Source organism: Echinops telfairi, unplaced genomic scaffold (genome assembly GCF_000313985.2).
Source record: "Echinops telfairi isolate 266 unplaced genomic scaffold, ASM31398v2 ScPeMD7_21;HRSCAF=78, whole genome shotgun sequence".
Taxonomy (NCBI): Eukaryota; Metazoa; Chordata; class Mammalia; order Afrosoricida; family Tenrecidae; genus Echinops; species Echinops telfairi.
Window position 1 is genome coordinate 16,661,378 of NW_022103918.1, and position 24,186 is coordinate 16,685,563.

The 24,186-nt window shown below is 43.8% G+C and overlaps 1 protein-coding gene across 1 annotated transcript in view; it reads right to left on the minus strand.

Annotated features, from left to right (window-relative positions):
- Positions 1-24,186, minus strand: part of TMTC1 (transmembrane O-mannosyltransferase targeting cadherins 1) — a gene marked incomplete at its 5' end in the record, with an annotated part of 332,295 nt that overhangs the window by 38,351 nt on the left and 269,758 nt on the right. The window lies entirely within an intron of this gene.

A 24,186-nucleotide genomic window follows, 5' to 3' on the forward strand; every position in this document is an offset into this window, starting at 1 on the left:
CCCTGATTGGCTCGTCTCCTCCCCTCAACCCTTCCGCGAGGGGGTGTCTGGTTGCCTACCGATGGGTTTTGAGTCTCGATTTACACTCTTAAAACTATTAAAAAAAAAAGATTTACACTCTTAAAAACTATATGGGACATTTCTACTTTGTCTTATAGGGGGGCAACTCTAAGTCGGAATTGATTCTACAGTAGTACATTTGGTTTTGATGCAGTGTTTGAGATTTTAATACTAAAAAGTTTTGTATGCAAGTAACTTTTGAACGTCAGAGGAGCAACTATGGGGCATCCCTGGGGACCAGTTTTTAAAAATGCACATGAGTCACATCCCCTAGGACTGCAAGGATGAGCCTGTGGTTACACTACTGCAGGCTAGGTTCCCGCTGTGGCTAAGCCCTCCTCCAGGCTAAGCCTGGCCAAAGTGACCATGCTAACCTTTGGTCTTACAACTGAGAGGGGCAAATTTCTTCTATCATTTTGATATTAGAAAACAGTGTGTCCAAGAGCTAGCAACCACTACTTGTTTGTCAGTTTGTCACACTGTAGAGGCGTGTGTGTTGCTGTGATGCTGGAAATGATGTCACTGGTATTTCAAATGCCAGTACGATCACCCAGACTGAACAGGTTTCAGCAGAGCCTCCAGACTAACAATAGACAAGGAAGAAGCATTTGGCTCTCCACTGCAGAGGAAGAAAACCTTACGCATAACTTTGAACCTTGTACATAACATTGTCCAGACTGAAAGCCTAACAAAGGAAGCAGAACATAGTGTTCTGAGTTATTGCCGGAGGATGGGATCCTCAGGCGGGAGGGCACTCGAAATGTGACTGAAGAGATGAGGCCATGGAAGGGAGTTGACTGAGTGAGTTGGGAAAAGCTCGTGGGAATGGTGTCCTGGGGATCTTCATTTGCAGATGGGGCACGACTCAAGGTAAAGAGAAACAGCTGCAAAAATCTTCTAATGATTGGAACTTGGAATGTGTGGTGTATGAATTTAAGAAAATTGGAAGTGGTCAAAACATGAAATGAAATGTATGCATATCCAGATCTTAGGTATTATTGAGCTGAAGTGGACTGGTATTGACTGTTTTGAATCAGAAAATCATATGATTTACTACGCAGGGAATAACAATCAAGAGGAATGGCTTGGCTTTCATTGTCAGGAAGGATCTTGAGACATCCATCATGAAGGACAATGCTCTCTGTGATAGGATTATATGTATCCACCTTCAAGGCGATCCAATCAAAACAACTATTACTCGAATGTATGTGCCCGACACAAAGCTAGTGATGAAGAAATTGAAGAATTCTACCGCTCACGTCAGTCAAAAATTGATCAAACATAAAAAAAATTTGATCAAACATGCAATGAAGATGCATTAATAGTTATAGGTGCTTGGAATGGAACAACTGGAAAGAGAAAGGACTAGTAGTTGGAAAATATGGACTTGGTGATAGAAATGAAGCCGCAGATGGCACGATAGAATTTTGCAGAACCCACGATTTGTTCATAGCAAATAACATTTTCAACAGCACAAAAGGTTGTTTTGTCCGTTCACATGGACTTCCCCCAGATGGAATGCAGATATCAAATGGAGTGCATCTATGGGAAGATGCGATGGAGATCAGACCAGGGAACAGAGAGTAAATTCCATTTATGTAAGTTCAGGATAAGCTGAAGAAAATTAAAACAAGTCCACAAGAGTCAAAATATGACCGTAAGTCTATCCCATCTGAATTTTGGGAACATCTCAGGAACAGATTTGATACACTGAACACTAATGACAGAAGAAATCACGACCATCATCCATGAAGAAAGCAAGCAGTCATTAAAAAGACAGGAAAGAAAGAAAAGATCAAAATGGATGTCAGAAGAGACTGACACTTGGTTTTAATCACAGAGTAGCTAAAGCAAATGGAAGAAAGCTTAAAGTCAAGGACATTTCAAAGGGCAGCTTGAGAAGACAAAGCCAAACTTATAATGAAATGTGCAAGGACCTAGAACTAGGAAACCCAACGGGAAGAACACGTTCAGCATCCTGAAATCGAAGGAATTCAAGAAAAACATTCAAGCCTCGAGCAGCAATCTGGATTCTGTAGGCAAAATATTGAATGATGCAGGAAGTATCAAGAAAAGATAGAAAGAACCATAGAGTCACTGTACCAAAAGGAACAAGTTGATACTCCATCACTTCAGAAGGTAGCATATAAGCAATAACCAATAGCGCTGCAGGAAGAAATTCAAACTACAATGACTGCAATTGGGCCAATAAATAACAAATGATAAATGGAGAAAATGTTGAAGTTGTCAAGGATTGTGTGTTACTTGGATCCACAATCAATGCTCACAGAAGCAGCAGCCAAGAGATCAAAAGGCTTATTGCATGAGGCCAATCTTCTGCACGAGACCTCTTTAGAGCACTGAAGAGCAAAGGTGTTACTTTGAGGTCTCAGGTGTGACCCACCCAAGCCACTGTTTTCTCCATTGCACCCTATGCCCGTGAAAGTTGGAACCTGAATAAGGAAGACCAAGAAAACGCGATGCAATGGAATCATAGTACTGGAGAAGAATAACAGAAGTCCCATGGACTGTTGGAAAGACAAACTGACCTGTGTTGGAAGAAGAAAAGCCAGACTGCTCCTGAAAGAGGCAAGGACGGCTAGCAATTGTCTTATGTCCTTTTGACTTATCGTCAGGAGAGACCAGTCCTGGAGAAGGACATCGCGTGTGGTAAAGTAGAAGGTAGTGAGAAAGACAAAGGCCAATGAGGTGGATTGCCCCAGTGGCTGCATTCACGGGCGCAGCCATAAGAACTGTGAGGCTGGCTCAGGACTTCATTGTGTTCGATTGTGCAGAGGGTGGTTTGCTATGGGTTGGCACCGAACAACCACAACTGGGAGCTAGCAAGGAAAGTCTAGTGATGTTATCGCTATATTTTAATTGAAAAAAGTAACGTGTGCTTTGTCTTCTTTTATTTGCATTTTCCTCCCGTGTTGATACTTCTGGCTGAAAGAGGACGCAAGTCTCAAATATTTTTATCATTTTCTTGAGTGAAGAATCCCTTTCCTTTTAATGTCCTCACAAGTCATTGTGGCATTATTCTGTTCTCAATGTCTCTGGAGCAAAAACATAAGTCCTCTTTAGTTGCCAGCAATCAATTCCACACGACTCATCTGCTGAGCATTTTGCACTGTACATGGCAATCCAGCAATTGCCATTGAAGCAATTCTGACTCGTAGAGACCCCTCTAGGACAGCACGGAGCTGCTTCTTAGAGTTTAGGAGATGGTAAATCTTTATAGCAGCAGCCTTATCATTCTCCAGTGGAGCAACTGGTGGGTGTGAACTGCCAATCTTGCAAATATCTGCCAAGTGCTTAATCCACCGCCTTTGAGAGCTAATTGCAGGACCTATTAACAAAGGCAGCTGCGCCCAATCTCCTGCTACAATCTCCTTAGGGCTCCAATGCCTATGGATGGAGTTATATTCAGAGAGAGCAAACAGAGTATGTAGAGGGAAAACAAATACTGACACCCTAGGTTTTAGTTCCCCAGCTTTAGAAGCAGTTTGTTACAAGATGCTTTCACTTATAAAACAGTTTCCTATTACAAATATGTTAGGGGGTAAGTGGAGGAGCTCACAATTCCATTCCAAAGTAGATTTTGACTTTAATGATTCACCTTATCAATCATTTATCATTATCCATTGTATGCTGAAGGAGCCCTTCAGGTTTAAGTGTTTGGCTGCTATGTGGCAACTCAGTGGTCCAAGGGCCTCAACTGCTCCACCAGAAAAAGATGCTGCTGACAGCTCAGATAAAGCTTTCATCTAGGAGACCAGAAGGACCAGTTCTACTCTGTCCTACAGGCTCACTGGGAGTCGATATTGGCTCAATGGCAGTGGATTACTATACGCCACCCTTATTACTGGGGTCTCTTTAACTCCTAATTGGTTCCTTGTGATGCAATTCTGTCCTAGAGAACAAGGCCTGATATGATACTTGTGTTCCAAAGTGGACTGTCCTTGGGATGTGATTGTAAAGTCACATGGTTGTAATACAATTACATTTACATCTCTTACAATGCTTTTTTGATTGATTGATTCATTCATTAAGTAAATAAGCATTTAAAGAATGTCTGCAACATGCAAGACTTTATAAAACTTCAAAACCAAACCTTTTGCCTTAGAGTTGATCACCATTCATGGAGATCCGATAGCACCGTTCGTGTTTCTAAGACTGTAACTGTGCAATCAGCCTCGTCTTACTCCTGCAGTGGGTTTCAACTGCCAACCTTGTGGCTAACAGCCCAATGCTTAATGCCACCAGGAATCCCTGAAGACTCAACAGAAGTCCATTATGTTTATGTACAGTCAGATTTTTATTCGTAAATAGATGTTGAAGCAGTTCTTTCATAGGTACATATTTTTAAAATGAAGATCTATTTTTTAAAAGTGCTACTTTTACTGTTGAATTTTATGTTTAGCAGAACTCTTTCGCCAAGGATATTATAGATCCCTACTAACATTAATTTGGAAATCCTTCCCAAGTCCAAAGGACTTAGGAAATTAAGGCTTAAAAGTAAATCCCTCAGGATATAATTTAAGATGTTCTTCAAAATCAGTAAGCTGGAAAAAAAACATACAATTATACAATTTAATCGTAAAGATTTAATGGTTCTCATTTGCCAGAGCTCATATCAGTTAGAATGGCAACTTGAACCTTTTATATGTGAACCCAGTGAGATTAATTGCCACTTAGTACAGTCTGGGAATTTAAATACTTGAGCCCCCACCCCCATCCCATTAACATTCATATAACATTGCGGTAAAGTTATCATCAAAGTCACTCACAGGGACCTTAGGTTTCTCATGAAATCCGTTCTCTCTAAATTGTCCCAGAGGAGCTACCACATGAAGTGAAACCATCTCATTGTGTGACTTAGTTGAGTTTATAAGTATTACAAGACCTACAGACTCAAGCTGTCTTGGCTCTGCACTGCTGTATTATTCTGCTGTTGTTCAGATGCCTGTACAGTCAGACACTAACAAGTTGGGTTAACAGATACTACATGGGCCCTTGTCATCATGGCAGATTATTTAATGATGTAAGAAAGACCAAAAGGTTGCTGACTTTGCTGTTGGTGGCGGTTTTATTTCTCAGAGAGGAGGAGGCAAGGGGGGCTATTTCTTCTGTAGTCTCGCTTTTCCCCATCCTTGGTGGTGGTGATCCCTGCTCTCAAGTGGATTCTACCTCATAGCAACATGCCAGGACAGAACCGAACTGCTCAGTAGTCTGTAAGGGAGCAGATCCTAAGCTGTAGTTCTTATGGGAGCAGATTGTCAGGATTTTTTTCATTCGGAGCTCCTGGGTGAGTTCAAACTGCTGACCTTTTGGTTAGCAACCAAGTGCTTAGCCCCTACATCATCCAAGCAGGGTTTCTTACTCTTCAGTAAGAGCTTAGGAAAGAGGGGTGGTTTTGACAAAATCACACACAGCAGAGAATTCATTTAGATGCAGCCTGCCTTGGTCACAGTGTAATGTAATTACGACTTGGGAAGTGAACCCCATTTCAAATTCCTTTTAATTTCATGCATACCTCTTCATACCCACATTACGGAAGATGCTCCTGTCCTAAGAACCCTCTTGGAAAGCAGGGCCAACAGCTCTATGATTCCGTTGAATTACAGCAGTAAAATCCATAACCACTTTGCTGTTGAGTCAGTTGACTCATATCAACAATACAGAAAGGATGATAACATCCCCAGAGGGTTTCTAAAGCTGCTCATATTTCCAGAAGAAGACCGTCATGTCTGTCTCCTGAGGCATGGTCAAGGAGCTTGACCTGCTGGCTCTTTGATTAGCAGCTGCATGGTTCCAACAGGGCTCCCTCACCGCAGTATAGAGTAGGTGTCACCACATTCCCCTTGCTAACATTGTAGTTCACACACTTGATAGTTCTCTCTGTGTTCCTCTTGTACTGTATAGAATTGAATGGTGCATTTTCCCAGAGCACTCTTTTCGACCCATTATTTCCTCAGATGACAACTGTCCTTAGATCCCCTTAGATCTGCCTACAGATCCCCCGCTGGTCTAAACCATGCTTCTCACCCATGTTCCAAGTACTCCTAGGTAGCTACTGTGCTCTCCTTTAACACTTTCCTCTGCAGAACCGAACAGACTGCCTACTTTCTAGCCTAAAATATAGTTTTAGTATTTTATATATTTCTATAATTTAAAAAATCCCCTTAAATATGTTTTCCAATAATTTAGTACATCTTGGAAGAGGAAAGTATAACTATATATGGTTGATATGTGTGCAACATGCAATTACATGCATTTCATATCTCTATTTCTATAGGTCTCCCAATATTTTAGAATTCTATCCCATTGATGGCAAGTCGATTCTGACTCATAGGACCGACCCCTGGTGACCCCAAGGACAGAGTGGAATTGCCCCTTTGAGTTTCTAAGAGTGTACATTTTTAGGAGGGCAGACAGCCTAATCATTCACCCTCAGAACACCTGGTGGTTTAGAACTACGGACCTACTGTGACCACGCCACCATGGCTCCTCTAGTAATCCTGACTGATAGAAGGAGCCCAAGCCTTGCTCAAAATCAAACAAAATCTCACTGTCATTGCGTCAACTGTGACTCATAGTGACCCTACAGGGAAGAGTGGAACTGTGCCCTTTGGGTTTCTGAGACTTAAAATCTTTACAGGAATAAACAGTCTCAACTTTCCCCTGTGGAGTGACTGTTGCATTTGAACCACTGAGGGCTCAATGCACACACAGCCCAATATGCCCGCAGGGCACCTCAGTCTAACTAGGAATTGTGAAAAAGTAAGAAGCCCAGCCTCTATTTAATAAGCACCTATTCTTTACTGGTCCTGCCAAGCAGTTTATCTAACTTCCCTTTAAAAAGGAATTAAAAGCACTGACTCCAGAGGGACGTGGGCTCAAGCTTCACTTTTTATCATTTGCTAGTGGTTTCCTTAGGCAAATGATCTGTCTTTCCTCTGTCGCAAGCACACCAAATCCAAACCAAACTCACTGTCGAGTCAAGGCTGAGTCATAGCGACTCTCTAGGACAGAGTAGAACTGCTCCCGGGAATTTCTGAGACTGCAACTCTTGTCAAGAGAGTAGAAAGCCTGATGGGCTCCGGAGGAGCTGGCTGGTGGTTTCGAACTGTGGACCTTGCAGTTAGCAGCCTCTTGGGCAACTGCCACACCACCGGGGCTCCTTCTTGCGGCACAGAGCAGGTACTATACATGGTTTGGCTTTTAATCATTCATCTAGTTTTTTAAAAATTATCCACTTAAACCATTTTCCCCTTTAAGTTTGAAAATCAAGAAGAATGAGTTTTCTAACTTACCTCAAAAGAATTATCATTCCATTTTTCAAACTATTCCTACAAAAAATAAAAATATACCTATAAATGATCCTTCCCCCCACTCATGTCTGATGCCACAACTGATTTTAATATAATAGCTTTCTATTAAATAGACATATCAATAGCACTGCACTAAATATAAAATAGCCCCAGTAACAGAAACCTCTAGTTCTTTGAGAAACACAAGGTGAGCAAATCCAAACGGCAGTCAGTAGTCCAGAGTCTGCTCAGCTGACAGGAAGGTCACACCAGACAGCAGATGTGCATTTTGTGGGGTGATTACTAACCGTTAATATTCAGTAAGAAAGAACCAGTCACACCAGGAAAGGGTCTTGGGAGAGTAATGTTTCAGAAATTAATTATATGTAAAAAGGGGCAAGTATCACAAGAGATGCAGCAACCATTTTGAATAACCCATTCTGTAATTTCTTACTGACACAATTGGCCCACATAGATCATCTCTGGGCTAGCAGTAGACAGCATTAAATAAAATGCCCAAATGAGCTTGTTCTGTTTCTATGGTAAGTCATTTAGGGAAACCACAGCCTACATTGATATCTAAGCTTCATCGATATCTCACTACCTGGTAGGCTAAACTCCGAGAGGAAGCACATTACAGGAATAGCTCCCTCTGAATGGACCACGCCTGTGGTATTGGTTACTGAGGCGTTGGGTTGTTTATCTGAATTACAATATTTGGGAAATGTCCAAATGCACCATGTCATAATTGGTCAACATCGAGATAAAAGCAAGCCTCGGTGTTCATCCCGTCCAATTAGCAGCTGTCCACAGAAAGGAACATCACCACCGCTAACACGGCCAAACAACCAGACCGAGGCCACTGAGTGGATTCGAACTGTCAACCTGTCCTGGAGCAGAGAGCCTCCTCCTTCTCCCTTGGAGGAACCACCAAGCTGTGGTTAACAGTTCATGCTCACCCCCGACAGGGCCGCCGCTGGGGCTCCTTCTGACCTCTGCATAGCACATTTCCTCTCCTCAAACCTGCGAAGGAAGCTCCATCCCTGCCATCGAGTGGATCCCAACGCAGAGTGACCCTCCTAGGACAGAGGGCACTGCTCCTGAGGGTTCGTGCCTTTGAACCACCAGTGGTGTGCTACAAATGCTCTCTCCTAAGCCTCAGGCTTCAACAGATAAAGAGTCGGGGCTCAGGGATCATTGTTCCTAATAGGTCTCTCAGGTGATTCTTTGAGGGTGGTCTTTCCCCACTTCCCACAACAGTTTTATTGGCACATAATTCACATATCATACCATTGAAATAGGTTAATCATTCAATCATATCAAGGGGAATTGTACAATCAGCACCAAATCCATCTTAGAACTTCACCGTCCCGCTCCCCATCCCCACCCCCACCGTGGTTAAACTGCCTTAACAATGTGTCGTGCAATCAGGGTCAGTTCTAGTGGTCCCTGCCACCTCCTGCCTTCAGTATTGACTCCCCAAAGCCCCTTCCCGTCCCTAGGGCTCCCACTCCCACCCCTGCCTTCCCTAGAACACCTCGCATCAGTTATTATCATTGTACATCCAACTCCTCCTGGGAAAACCATCGGAAGACAATGAAAGGTAAATTGCACTAAGGTGCTAAGGATAAGATCATATTAGTATAGAGACAAAAATGAAAATAATGCATGTGAGGGAGGAGACCCCCGACCACCTTTAAGAAGCCCAGGAAGGCATTTCTGTCATGGAACACGTAATAGATAGTTGCGCCCAGAAAGATCCAGGTCGTGTCAATAGGGAGGTGAACTGGTCAAGTACTGAGTTCCATGCAGCAGCATCAAGACAGCAATGGTCTCTGTCTGATAGGCTGCTCAGGACTTGCCTGTGGCTAGAGCGGCTCCGGGAGCGGCCCAGTCTGACAAGATGCGCTGCAGATGGGTTTGGGCCTCCCACAGTCCTCCTTAGCTTCTACAAATTGGTGTTCATAATTTTTGCTCTGATACTTTTCACCATATTAGAAGTTGGTAATTGTTACCTTTGGATCACACAAGCCGGTGTGCTTCTTGTGTGTGGACTTAGTTGATACTTCGCTTAGATGGCTGTTTGTTTGAATGCATGCCTTTAAGACCTCAGGCACTATTTTGATTGATAGCTGGGCACCATATACCTCCTTCACCATACTTTGCTGTAGCACCCTTATTTTCAGTTATTATTTCGTGAAGGCAAGTACTGAGTCAGGCCATGATGTAAGAACTAATTGTTCTTATTGCTTTTAGAAACTATGCAATAGTAAGCATTGAGGATCTGTCTGGCCAATTGATTCCCAGTATCAGACTAAGTGCTATAGGATGTTGCAAAAAGAAAAAGAAAAACAAAAGGAAGTCTTTCATGGGGCAATCTGGTGACTGAGAAAGGTTGCAGGGGCAGGCTGATTTGCCCCATGACAGAGAGCTCTGGATTCCAGGTGGTGGGGGAAGCTGAGGTCAGGGTGGAGGGTGGGCTGGGGAAGATGGCAACAGGGGGAAATGCTTCACTCTTCCAAGAGCTCTACTGTGAATGTCTTCTCCCCCCACCCCCTTTTTGGGGGTGCTGTAATGACAGCTTCAGGTCTTGGGTTCTGTGATGTTCCTATACTCTCATCTTAACACACACACACACACACACACACCCCACACACACACCCATCTCCTAATATTTTGCAAATGAAATGCCGCTCAGTTTACTTTCCCCCGAGAAGCTTCCATAAAGGGGAGAAGCTTCAAGAGGGGCTCCTGGGACCAGTCGTGCCTTTGCCGTGGATCTCATATGAGCAACATTTCGGTGGAAATCCGGTCGTGTTCACTTGTGCAGTGAGCATTTGTATGCTCACAGGGATTTTCCCTCCAGTTACAGAGCAGCGAGAGTACGCTTGCCAGTGTGTAAGTAAAAACACTTACATCAGCTCCCTTTCCTGGCTCTATCTCAATGACAGATATTTAGCAAAAGCAAATAAGACGTCACCACATTTTCTTTCAGTAATTAAGGACCTGTTAAGTTCGTCAATTTAGCAAACTTTCTGGATTCCTGTCTCGGATCTCATGACACATTCATTTAAACTGGAAACAGATGCTTGCTTTGGAAAAGTACTGGCATTTGGAGAGACTTTAGGAAACGCCAGTAAAGGAACTAATGGGCTGATGAGCCACTCGTCAGCAGCAGGGCTTCCCGTGAGCCACAGGGGGGAGCTGGAGGGCCGGCCGGCAGCCTGCTGCCTTCCTGCCCCTGTGTCAGGACGTTCTCGCCAGTTCTGTCTCTCACAAATGAGAGAGAGGATCACTCTTTCTCTTTTTGCCTGATGGACTTTGACAGCTCTTCCGAAAAACTACATTGTGGAAGTCAAATGATAAACACTCTGAGATTCTCTTTTCAGAGCACGAGTTTGTCTATGGCCCTAAAGGATCTTTCTTATATCAAAAGAGAAACAAACTGGAACTTCCTTTATGTTCACGTTTACGGAGCACATCTTTGGAGGATACAGTGGCTACAGAGCACCTCCTTTACTCGGGAAGGAGCCCTGGCTGTGTACTGGGTTACACACTGGTCTGCTAACTTCAAGGTCATTGGTTCAAATCCATCAGCTGCTCTGAGGCAGAAAGAGGACGCTTTCTGCTCCAGTAAAGACTGACTTACAAGCCTGGAAACCTCCCTGAGCAGATCTACTCTGTCTCCTAAGGGTGCTATGAGTCAGAATCGACTCAAGAGCAGGGAGTGTACCTCTGTACTGTTTCACCCCTTCTTTTTCTGACTGTGTTTACAGAGATCACATAGAAGGACTGTCTGGAAGACACACAGTCATGGCATCAATTCCTTCTCTCTTCACCAAGCATGATCTCATCACCTGATAGTTCACATTTATCACCACAGTAAAAAATCTACCTGCAGTCATTTTACACACGAGTAACGCACACCTGGCCGTCAAGGATGCTGGATGAGGGCAATGCTGGCTTTGATGGTTCAACCAAGGAGTGACGGTTACGGTGACGCACTCCCTTGGCTGGGTCATGAAGCTCAGTGATTTGGCACTTATGTAATGTGGCAGTTATAGAACGATGCAGGAGAACCGGAGGCACGGGGATTACGTGCTAGGCAGCTCATTGAAGAGTCACCGTTTCGATCCCACCAATCGTTCTGTGGGAGAAATGTGGCAGCCTGCTTCCAGAAAGGTGATCATTTTGGAAAGTCTGTGGCATATGGTTTGAATCGGGGCAAACAGGGTTTGGCTTGGGGAATGATGGAATTGGGGAGTTCAGTAATGATGTACTCATCCTCCAGGTTGTAACTTGATGCAGCCAGCCTCGATGTTCTCATTATGTTGATTTTCAAATGATGACATTGTCTTTGGGATATAGTCAGGTGGGGAAGTGAGAAGTACAGGTATAACTGAAGGTGAAAAATGATTTCTTTTTCCATTCAAAAGGATACTCCCTCCAGGTAACCTTACCGCCCGCCATCAAGCTGGCTCTGACTCATGGTGACACCGGGTACAAGAGAACAAAACCTTGCCTGGCCCGGTGCCGTCTTTCCAATGGCTGGTACGTTCCTTGCGTACGCTGGTGTGACTGTGATGCCGTCCGTGCGTTGTCATCTAGGAGGACCATCTTTCAGCACGCTACCAGACAATATCTGCTTGTGATGCCTAAGGCTTTTGTTGGCTCCTTTTCAGAAGTACAGTGCTAGCCCTTTCTTCCTACTCAGTTCCAGTCTGAAAGCTCCATGGGACCCCTGGTCTACCATGGACAACCCTGCTGTCAGAAATACCGGTGGCGTAACTTCCAGCACCACAGTGCAGCAGACTGCTGGAAGGGCACTGCTGGGCGGTTAAAAGTAAGAGAGCCTGCTTCCTAGATCTTCCTCGGAGTAGGAAACTGAGCCAAGGAAAGATGGCAAGTCCGATCCTGTCTTGCTGTAGAGCAGCAGAAATGGGGAGACAATTCACATAAAGGCAGCAGATGGTACGAAGTTGTCCCTCGGGAAATGTCAGCCCTCAACGCTTCTTCCTCTGCTCCTTGGAAGAGTTGTTTGTTAGCTCAGTAAAGCCACTGCTCAGACTCCTGGAAGCAGGACTCTAGGCCTGGCAGGGCCTTGTTCCTGCATATGCAGAGACACGGCTGTGCCAAGAGCACGAGATGAGCTGCTGGGACACCGGTTCCAAGGCAGCGTCTCCTTGAAGTATCTGCCTATACGAGGGGCTTCAAAAAGCCCATGGAAAAATTCTATTCTCTTTCTGCTCATGTTTTTCACGAACTTTCTGAAGCCTCCTCATATTTATGCTGAGCCTATGATGTAAAAGCTCCTAGGGTCACAACACACGGGGAGAGATGGACTAGTCTCTCCTAATAACACATCCAAAGTTTATGATACCAGGTCTCCTCCTCCTGGCTTCTAAGGAGCATTCTCGCTGTACTTCTTCCAAAGCAGGTTTGATTGTTCTTCTGGTAGTCTAAAGTCCTTTCTCCGTTCTCCAACAACACATGGGAGGATGCAGTAAATGTTAGTTCTGCATGGTACTTCTCCTCTCTCCCCTCAGATTTCCCCCTGAAATTTCCACCTGTCACCCCAAGCGAGGAGGCTGTTGCAACGCAAATATTGCCTCTGTAAAGACTTTAGAGATTAGAAGCTTGGCTCATGGTTACAACCACGTATTCCTGCAGTTCTCCAGGGCCACCTGACTGGACACTGATTCTCAAGGAGGCTGAAAACTCTTCATGTATGTTCAATTTCAGGGGAAGAACATGTATTACTCATTCATGGTTCAATATTAATTTTGTACCAAGTCCAAGAAGCTGAGTTTCCAATTGAAAGCAAGAGAGAGTATGTCCCTAGGCTAATCATAACTACTAATAGCTAAAACTTATTTCATCTTTATTAGGTGCTAGGTCCTATGCTAAATATTACATGCATTATCTTAACACTCACAAAGGAGTTTGTTTTTAGGATTATTTCCATTTTATAAATGGGCAATTAGTGGCACTGCAAGACAAAATAATTTCCCCAAAGCCACACAATATTTAGTAGCAGAACGGTGATTCAAGCTCAGTGAATTCCACCAGTTCCTAGGTCTGCAGAAAGCACACAAAAGACTGGCCAGTGGGGCAGCATGATGGAATCAAATGAGCACGGACTTCCGAGCACGGGGGTTCACAGCACGGCTCCTCCTGGGGCCCTGCCCTATCTGCGGCAGGGGAGGAAGAACCTGGGGGTGCAAGTGCTTCGGGAGCAGCATCCTCCAGGTTTGTGGGGAAAAGGACTGATGAGCTGAGGCAGCTACACCACAAGAGAGGGATTTTCTTTCCCACCTGGTGGTGTAGTGGGTTACACACTGGGTTGCTAAGTGTAAGGTCAGCAGTTTGACACTACCAGCCCTCCACGGGAGAAAGATGTAGTCTCAGTAACCCACAGGGACCACTCTATTTTGTCCCATAGGGTCACTGGCTCGATGGCAGTGAGTTTGGTTGGGTTTGGTTTGAGACCCACCATGCTAGCTGAGTGGGCAGCTTCATAAGACATGAGGAAGTGCTTTGTAAATTGTCATTCAAGTATCAGTTACCACCATTCTCTTCACTTGGAGGAGGAAGGTGTCAGGAAAGTCAAGGGCAGAAAGCCCCTCAGGCTGTCCAGCAGATAGGAGGCAGCCTGATGGCACCAGATTGGGAAGGCTGGCGGTCTTAGAGGAAGCTCAGCGTGGAAGGGAAGGGTCTCTATTATTGACTATATGGATTACACATTGTTCCCTCTAAAATGATGTTAACATCCTTACCCCTTTGATCTGTACTACAGATAGCCTAGACTGGCAATAGGGGTTATGTTAAGCAGCACAAGATAGTATATGTAATCTCTTTTGAGTGATATCTTATGAAAAGAACAGCAGAATACACACACCACACCACACACACACAAACAGAATAGACTTTCTAAAGAACTGCCTGGAAGCCAAGCCAACAAAGCTACCAACAAGGATCTGATACCTGGTATGGACTCCTGTCCTGCGGGACAGTAAATGTCTGCTGCCTGAAGTCATCTCTCTGTGGTGCCCCTGGAGCCTGGGTGGTATAGTGATTACTTGTGGGAATGTCAACTACAAGGTCATCACTAGTTCTAAATTACCAGTCACTTCAAGAGAGAGAAACTTTCTACTCCCATAGAGAGGTACAATCTGGGAAACCCACAGGAGTGTTCTAGGCTACGCTATAGGGCAGCTGCGAGTCAGAACCAACTTAATTGCAGAGTGTGGATTTTGATTTTGGTTTATGGGTGGTACTCTTATTCCAGAGGACCTAGCATTCTCAGTCACCATAAACAGAGAGCTTGACTGGAAGCCCCATCCCCGATGGCCCTTCCTAGGCCAGCCTCTGTCGGCCTCAGGCAGGCAGGAGCCAAAAGGAACCCTTGTAATACACACATTCCTCTTTCTGTCCTTCATGTTTCTTTGTCTGCCTTACATTTAGCACTTTCTGATTTAAAATCCCTTTGCTCATCTCTAACAAGTTGTACACCAAATTCAGCTTCTCTGCAAGGGCACAGCTCATCTCCAATTGAGTTCAAGATCAAAAACGGAGGCCTGAGGAGGTTCCATGCCTGGTAGTCTACAGAACGACAATGCATGCAAGAAGACATGTCCAGGGATCATCCCTATTTCTTCTGCTCTTTTAACACTTTTGCGACCCAGTTCTCAGCTTGAACTTTTTGCTGATTCTGTATGTTCTCAGGGATGGAAAGCATGCTGAGTCAAGGAGCCCTTCTGAACAGCTGTAAGGAAATTTGGATTTTGATACATATTATATGGGACACATATGTCCTTTTGCACTCTGCACATAAAATTACACGAGGCATTTATTACATACATTACATGTATGTTCCTTTGGCTTCTGCACCATGTTCTAGAGTCTTTCACAGGTACAAATGATTGAGGGTGCCCAAATTTGGGAAGATGAAGTCATTGTGAGAAATACTTCCCAAAATGCGCAGGAACCTGGAAATAGATTTGCAAGATGTATCTTCCAGTAAAAAAAGCCAAAAGTGAAAAAAAGTTTTGCGAAATCACACCTCCAGGATGTAGGTCATTTGCAATACAAGTCCATGTCTTCCATTTCAATCAGTGATGCAAGTTCCTCCGGATGGTTGCATGCACTGTCCGTGGGAAAGCCAACCCAACCCAAACTCGCTGCCATGGAATTGATGCCATCTCATAGAGACCTACAGGACAGGGAAACTCACTATCCCCATCAGTTTCCAAGACTGTCTTTTAAAAAAAATTATTTTATTGGAGGCTTGTACAACTCATCACAATCCACACATCCATCCATTGTGTGTCAAGCACATTTGTACATATGTTGCCATCATCATTCTCAAAACATTTGCTTTTTACTTGAGCCCTTGGTATCAGCTCCTCATTTTTTCCCTTCCCTCCCTGCTCCCCACTCCCTCGTGAGCCCTTGATAATTTATAAATTATTATCTTGTTATATCTTACACTGTCCAACGTCTCCCTTCACCCACTTTTCTGTTGTTCATCCCCCAGGGAAGAGGTTATATGTAGATCTTTATAATTGGTTCCCACATTCTACCCCAGGTTCCCTCCACCTTCCCAGTATTGCCACTCTCAGCACTGGTCCTGAAGGGATCATCCGCCCTGGATTCCCTGTGTTTGTGGTTCCTATCTGTACCAGTGTACATCGTCTGGTCTAGCTGGATTTGTAAGGTAGAATTGGGGTCATGACAGTGGGGGTGAGGTGGGGAGGAAGCATGGTGTAGAAGAGACTAGAGGTGCCCATGCTATGCCCTGTGGTTGTGGAAGGGTTATCTGAATCATCCCCTCCTCAAGCTACATTCCGTGTCAAGAGTTGCTCTAAGCCCTTACCCCAGGTAGCACCTTAAGCGGCCCCAATTTCCAATGACGCTGGGGAAGGTTTTAAGAGCTAGGCGGGTGGGGAAATATTTCAGGAGAGCAGTGACCACTGGAAATTCTTGTCCTTGAGGAAGCAGGCCGACTTTGTGTAACGAACTCCTATTAGGCATATTTATTCAAGAAAGGAAAGGGATGACACAGCAATTCCTCCCAGGAATGTCAACAGATCCAGGGGGTCCTGAAGCTTGCTCTTACCGGCAGAGCTTCCCATGTGGCTCTGCCCTCAGCCTCAGCAGCGTTACTGCTGGCATCGTGACAGAAGGAAGGACCGAGGAGATGGGAGTTTCTGTGCAGACCACACTATGGATTTATAACAAGAGACCGATGCCCAAGTCATTGGTAAACACAGATGAATGAGTAGAATGGGTTTGGGAAAGAGTGACACACAAAAGTTATTTTCACAATGAACTATCTTTCTTAAATACAAATAACCCCCATATCTTAGGGAAGTGGCGTTTTTAATCATTTTTAGAAAATTCAGTTTTGTGCAGGCGTTAAAAATGAAATGATAAAAATGTACATGAAATCGTATGATGAGCCAGAAGAGTTCTCATTTTAAGATGTTTGTGACATTGTCGAATGTACTTTGGAAGCTTCAGCTTTCTCATGGACAGTTGGTCACCTTGGCGTGGCATCTATGTTTCCCTCCAGGGAAACCCAAGTCAAACCAAACCTGCTGCTGCCCAGTTGATTGTGACTCCCAGAAACCTCACATCTTTAAGGGAGCAGAAACCCTCATCTTTCTCATACAGAGTAGGTAGTGGGTTCGAACTGCTGACCTTGTGGTGAGCAGCCCAACAAGTACGCACCATGCTAAGAGAGTAGTGGGAAATAAGGAGCAAAGGCAAAGCAGGGTTATGCCACTTCATTGCTGGAGATTTGAATTTTTCAGGTAGCCTTAACTTAACGGGGAGAGTATAAAAGAGCTGGATCGAAAAGGAAATCAATTTTCCATAAGCAATGGAAGCAGGATGAGACCAAAGTGTCATAAACTTCATTTCAGAAAAATCAAGATGAGTAAGAACCTGAGGAATCCAGAGCAGACATTCATGAGAGCAGTTATGCTAGAGGAATGAATGAATGAATGTGGGAGGGGGAGGAAAAAACACCAAGTTATAACCACTCTTCTGGCCAATTGGCTCCATGAAAGAGTTGGGAGAACCAGGTGAGAGAGTGGCTGAGCTGGGAAAGGTCTATCGAGCAAAGCTTATTAAACTGTGGGTCTTGACTCCATACTAGGCTGCAAAATTGAATGGGGAGAAGGAAGTGAGTAGTGAGAAGTCTGGCAACAGTAAAAGATTTCTGAACATGCAATGCCCCCAATTAATTCAACATTAAACAAGCAATGGATTCGAGGTGTTTCTAACAGTGCCTGCCTGAGTTACAAATGTCTTGGGTGAAAAACGGTTGGTGGAGAGTAGAAAAGTTTAAGAAGCTCTACGGAGGATAAACCTGAAGACCTAACACAAAGATAAAAGGAGGTGGAGGAGCTGAAGTAGGATAACAAACTCGTGTTGGTTTTATATGAATGGCTACTGATAGCTAAAATTACCGATAACTCCAAATGCTACCAAGGCTTTGGAACAAATGTATTTCTTACTGCAGACGAGAGTGAAAAAATTATACAATTAAGTAACTTTGGCATTTTCTTAAAACATTAAAATACATCTAGCAAAGTAAACATACAAATACTGGGGCATGAATATTTATAAAAACCTGATTCATAATAGTTAGAAAGGGGAAAAGAAACAAAGTATTGTCATGGATAGGAAAACAAAAGAATTTTAAATAAATGAAATATTATTCAGGAATAAGAAAGCAAAGTACTAATGCAGGTAAAATCACAAAACATACACACATACACCCTAGCATCAATACCTAGATATCAAGATATGTATATGTTGAAAGACATCATTTATATGAAGTTCTAAAACAGGATACACTGGTGTACAAAGAAAAAATTATCAGAACAGTTGTTGCCTCATTGGGGGAAACATTTACTGGAAAAGATGACATTTAATATTTTAAGGGTAATGAGTTTATTAAAACTCATTATACCAGACACTTAAGGTTTGTACATTGTACTGCATGCTAGTTATGCCTCATTAAAAAACAAAAATAAAAAACAAGCCCCCTCTCACAAATGGAAGCACCAGCCGTGTCAGGTTTACAAGACAACTCTTCATCCCATAGAAGAGCAGCATCAAAGGGAGCCTGTGAAGATACAAGTCATTTTGAGGCAGGGAGAAGAAACGTCACCATCATTCCTGTTGAATGACATCTGCCCTCATGGTGAGAATTAGGGCGGCAGCATGGGGTGAGGCTGGCAGCATGGTGTGATGGAGAACTGTGGAGAAGCACACACAGGATGTATGTGCCAGGAAAATGGAAAATATTTGGGAGATGTTATAAAAAGATCACAGAGGATTCTGTGTAAGGGTTCCAAGCTCCAAAACCGCTTTTCCAAGATAGTCTCTTCAGGGATTTTATGAGTTCCATTCACCTCAGATTTGTGGTTTTTCTCCTTTTGGCATTTGATGAGTTAGCTGGGGCTGTGGGAGGGAGCATCCATTTCCCAAATGGGGGAAACGAATTGGTTTGGATGGGGGTGGGGGTAGGGTGGGGATGTGACAGCGGCTGGCTGTTTTCCCTCAAAGCTCAATCCTACTGAACAATCTTCTTCTTTGGCATTTCACTTGGGTGATGGATAATTAGGGGGAAAAAGCCTTAACGGTCTTTTAATGGCAACAAAAGATAACCAACACTGGTCTAGGGAAAGCAAAACCCAGACAATGGAGGAGCTTTGGTGTTGGAGCGGGATCAGGCAATTGAGAGTCAAGAAGTCGACGAGTAGACTGGTTCCATTTCTATTCCTGAAGTTACTGAGGTAAATTAGTGGTGAGCTTAGGAATGAGGAACATACATAATTAGAATGAAGAGAAATTTTAACAGTGAGAAAGAGTCAGAAGAATGGAGGTAGTTAAGTGGGGAAGAGCAATCATTTTTAAGTCATGTTTTAGAACTTCATATAAATGATGTCTTTCAACATATACATATTTTGATGTCAATATCAAGGTCTTAAAAGTGGGCAGAGGTAGGATGTAAGGTCAAAGAGTAAAACTGCAGAATGCAGGTACTTGAGGACCTAACTACCTGAATAGCTAAAAAAAGGTCAAGGTGGTAAGTGCCTGCGGTGGAGCAGAAATAGGGGCCCTGGGGTGCAGAACATAGGGGACCAGGTGATGGATACATTGTTGAATTGACTAAAGATGGCAGCACAAGCCAGAGAGTAACAGACTCTACTAGCCCCGATCATCAATTCCCTGAGGATGATGGGAAACGTAGACCAGATTGTGACACTGCAGAGATGAGGATGGACAAGGTGCTATGAGGTACTGGATTGGGTTTCAAGAGAAGTGGCAGGGGACCCAAAGAGAGACAAGTGACGAGGGACAAGTATGCATTGGGCAAAGAGAAAATAGAATGGGCTTCAGACCGAGCATAAGTAAAGTGAATGGTAAAACGGATACTCATAGGCGACCAAGGGGATGAGGAGGTGGGGGACTGGTTTACACTCCAGGTAGGGAATGAAGAACCTCCTAACATCACATTGACATCATAACATGGTGGCACAGGCTCTTAAAAAGTCTGTCTTTATCCACTGGGCCGCCATTTTGAATTATTTGGTGCTTCGCTGAGCTGGGAAAGGACAGCCATGGCCTTGACTGAATCAACTGCCTTTTGTTGACATACAAGGTTCTGTAACGAGCCCCCACCTACAAAGAAACAACAGTCTAAGCATTGACGCTAATTTCGAAATAATGGTGACCCTTCATTTCTTGTTCCTTCATGCTCTAGAGGTTCCAATTCCAAAGCATCGGGCTAAAGAGACATTTAAATGTATGCCATTATCAAATTCCTGTATATAGTTGTTTCATTGGACATTATATTTAATTTTCTTCTGAGTTTTAATGATAGAATTTATGGTAAGGCCCATTCCAGAATGGAAATGGAAGGTAGTGTGGGTGCAAACGATATACACAATAAAATGTGCGTGTACCCATGTCTTCACAGACCCTGTTGATGATCTCCACAGTGTACTATCTTTCTCCACCTCACTATTTCACCATCAACAACACACTCATTGCCCCCTAACGTTCTCACTACACCTGTGAATTGCTGTTGTCTGGAAGGTAGTTTTGGCAAAGAAGGAGTTATGACATCATTTATATAATTTGATAACAAGTCCTCATATTGTGTCAGGAACAAATACCAGCAACTGTTTTAGCCAAGCAGTCACAGAAATATTCTTCTATGTCCTAAATGTAAAGAGTCTCTGACACTCTTTCTCTTCAGCCGACAGGGCCTTCTGCTCTGAGCATCCATAACATGTTTATGCTACTCTGTTCCATTTTTCCCCCCTTTCAATTTTTGGACTTTAAATTCCAAGCAAAGGCAACAGTGATTAATATAACTTAAGAGTCTGGCATGGAAAGCTGTTCTTTATCTCACATGCTGTAAATGTGCTGCACAGAATCCTAATAGATAAGTTTGAAAAGTCAGTGAAATTGCCATCAAGGAGGCAAAATAGATGTATATTTGGATGATACCGAGTAAAGTCTGCAGCTGTGAAAAGATCTAAAAACTGTCTTAATTGCCATGTGACACCAAGAATTCAAATGGAATTTGTCCCCAGTTCTCAAGATTTCTTGGTGCTCTCACCAAAGCACATCCGCATTAGACCTGCAGGACTGAACAAACATTCACTCTGTAAAAGTCAAGTCAAGGTCATGTCCACTCTAAAAGCTTTGATCAACATGGAGCAGGGTGGCTAGTCTGATATGAGATGTGCTGTAAGTCCAAAACACAACCGAAGTTCAAAGATTTCATATAAAAAGGAATACAGGCCATCTCGTTAATATTTTAAATATTAATTTCATGGTAAAATCATAATCTATGGGATTTATTGGGACTAAGTGAAATATGGATAATCAAAATTCTTTAACTGCTTTTTTGAAAAACACGACTGTCAGAAATGTGACCATTATGCACATGGCTTTCACAGTGCTTCTGCTGGACTGTGGCAGCACTGTGGGCACAGTCCCAGGTTTATGCGGCCCCCAGAAGACAGTTGAGCTCAGTGGTGAGGGACACGCACACTCAGATTTAAGGTTGATTCTTATTTCCTCACGATGAGACAGACACTGCCACATCACTTCTCTCTTCCAAGTCATAATTTCCCCATTTAGGAGATAGGAATAATGATAGTAACTTTCTCTCGGGGATAATCAAACCTAAACTTCTAATTTCTGAAGGGACACCTTGGGCTCTTCGAATTAGTATATAGTTCTAAATGACAACGTGGCAATAAAGGATGTAATTAAAAATATCAGTTGTCCATTGTCATAGGATCTCTGACTTGGCATGTACTCAACGGCAAGAGTTTTTTGTTTCTTAATTGAGAAACAGATGGGTAGAAACCTCAAATAATGAAACGGATCAAGGCAAACTAAGTTTCAAACACTCTCAGCCTCTTCTTGTTGTGACCTCTTGCTGCTTGATAACAGAACTACAACAAAGAAAGTGAAAATACAGCTCAGCTCCGAGTTATCTAAAAAGGGAGTGGTCCTGCTACTTTCTGGGTCCACTTCCTCTCTGTGTGTCATTCCACGATGCAAGCTCACGGGAACGAACACCAATTTTATATTTCTGTAAGGGAGACGCAGTAAGAAAGGTACACTCCCCACAAGGCAAATGCATGCCAGGAAAGCACCAAATATCGAACATTTCTTGTGTGGGAGAGTTGTTTGGGTAGCATGGCTCATGGAAAGCGAATCGGACAAGGAACCAACACCGCCTAGGCCCAGGTGGTGACGGTATCTCCAAGCCTTCGTGTCCTCCTCTGTAAAATGAGGATGAGCCCACTCTATCTACCATAATGGGTGGTTGGAAAAATTAAATTCAAGAGTAAATACAAATACACACTCTAAACTGAGAAGTATGGCTTACAGTGTTACTATTGGATTCTAGGAACACAATAGAAGCAGTCTGTCCTGTGATATAATACAATAGAGCAGAAGGTAAGCTGGACACATCATCTCTCAGGGCCTCAGCTTCCTCTTCTTCCCAATTCATGTTACAAACTTATTGGGAGGGCTTTATTCAAAGAGAACGAGAGAGTAAAATGAACACTTAGAAAACAGTACAAATATAATGCACTGTTGATTTGAATAATCATGAAGAACTGGTTTCACTTAAAAAGAGGGGGAAGCATCCTAGGTTGGCTTCCCAGGAACCCTTTCTTTGACAAGTAGCCGTCATCCCGCTCTGAAAGACAGTTTCCTGTCATTTTAATTATTGCATGTCCGCGAGGAAATGGTGCAGTAAGTGAGACAAGCTTCTTAGATGCAAAGATGGTAAGACAGCCTCTTAAGTACTTTGGGCAAGGTATCAGGAGGAGCCAGTCCACGAAACAGGGCATTGTGTTTGGTAAAGGAATACCCTTGGCAAGATGGGCGGACACGAGGCTGTACCCATGGGCTAGAACCCAGCCATGACCATGAGGCCCGCGAGGGGCGCGGCAGCTCATCCTGTTGTTCCACACAGGAGCCAGAACCCAGTCCATAGCACCTAACGGCACAACCAAAAGCAGCTATAAGATGTGACTTGGAGAGTGACGCTTAGTGAGCATGGAGGCCACATGGCATCTCCTCCAGCTCCCACGGCCATTGCCCTTTTGAGTCTATTCCACTATCAACCATTCTTCCCGGGGCATTCTACCTCTGTGACTGGGTTCTAGATCTCATTGCAGTGGCCCCACAGAACTGATAGAAAACAATCATGATGATGGCATTGAGGAAGGAAGCTAACAGCTTACAATTCAGGTGAGAAATCCTTAGGATACAGTTGTTCAGTCAAGACAGTTTCTTCCCTGTTGGATCCATTGGCAGGTCTCTCTCTGTCCCGCAGCCTCTTGGCCTGACCTCTGTCCTGTTTGGATGCTCTTACAAAGATCTTCTAGGGCTGCCAATAAATGCTTGTGGGCTACCACTCTGTTGTGAGCCTGAACCTGAACTCACTTAGCCCTGGTTCTTATGGGCCTGTAAGCCCAGCTCCCCCATTGAAGTGTCCAGGGCGCCTTGCTCCACGAGGCAGCCTCCTTCTCAATTCTCAGCTTCACCTGCTCTGTGGGCTGGGCTGTCCACCACCGTCTCATGCTCTGATTCCTGGTTCTCCTGCTCCTCTGCCACTCCTCCGGTGTCACAGCTGTCACTCAGGAATCAAGATGGCTCACTGCACAGGGATCTGGGAATTCAAAAGACACACTCCACGCTGGACTCTTCTCCTGGGCTGGTAGTGAGGTGGCCACACCTGCTTTTGAGATAGCTCACTTTATACCCAGCATGATGGCAATACAATTAACTTGTTAATGACCACTCACAATTGAATTGTCATCCAATCAGAATTACCCACCTCCTTCTCACCCAGCCCCCGAAGGGAAATGAGCACTGTGAGGTGGCAGGAACAGAGGCTAAAGAGCTATATGAGGTAGTTCATTGTATCGCAGTTAGACAACCCATTTCTTGCTCAGGTCTTGGCCAGGTAAAATTTAAAAAAAACGTTTGCCATCATTTTCAAAGAGAGCTACATCCTTTGCCTTTTTATAACCACAACTGAAGGATAGCATTCTGAACAAGAACTGTCAATTTTGTAGTCACGTCACTAATGTTGATTTATTTGGGAAAAATACTGATGTACATGATTCTTGAAATCATCATTATACAATACAGGTACCAAGAAGGACAATGATGGGGTTTTTCCAGCCGCTTCATTATCTGAGTTCTAAGTAGATCATATACAAATACAACAATCACTTTAAAAGTTACTCCT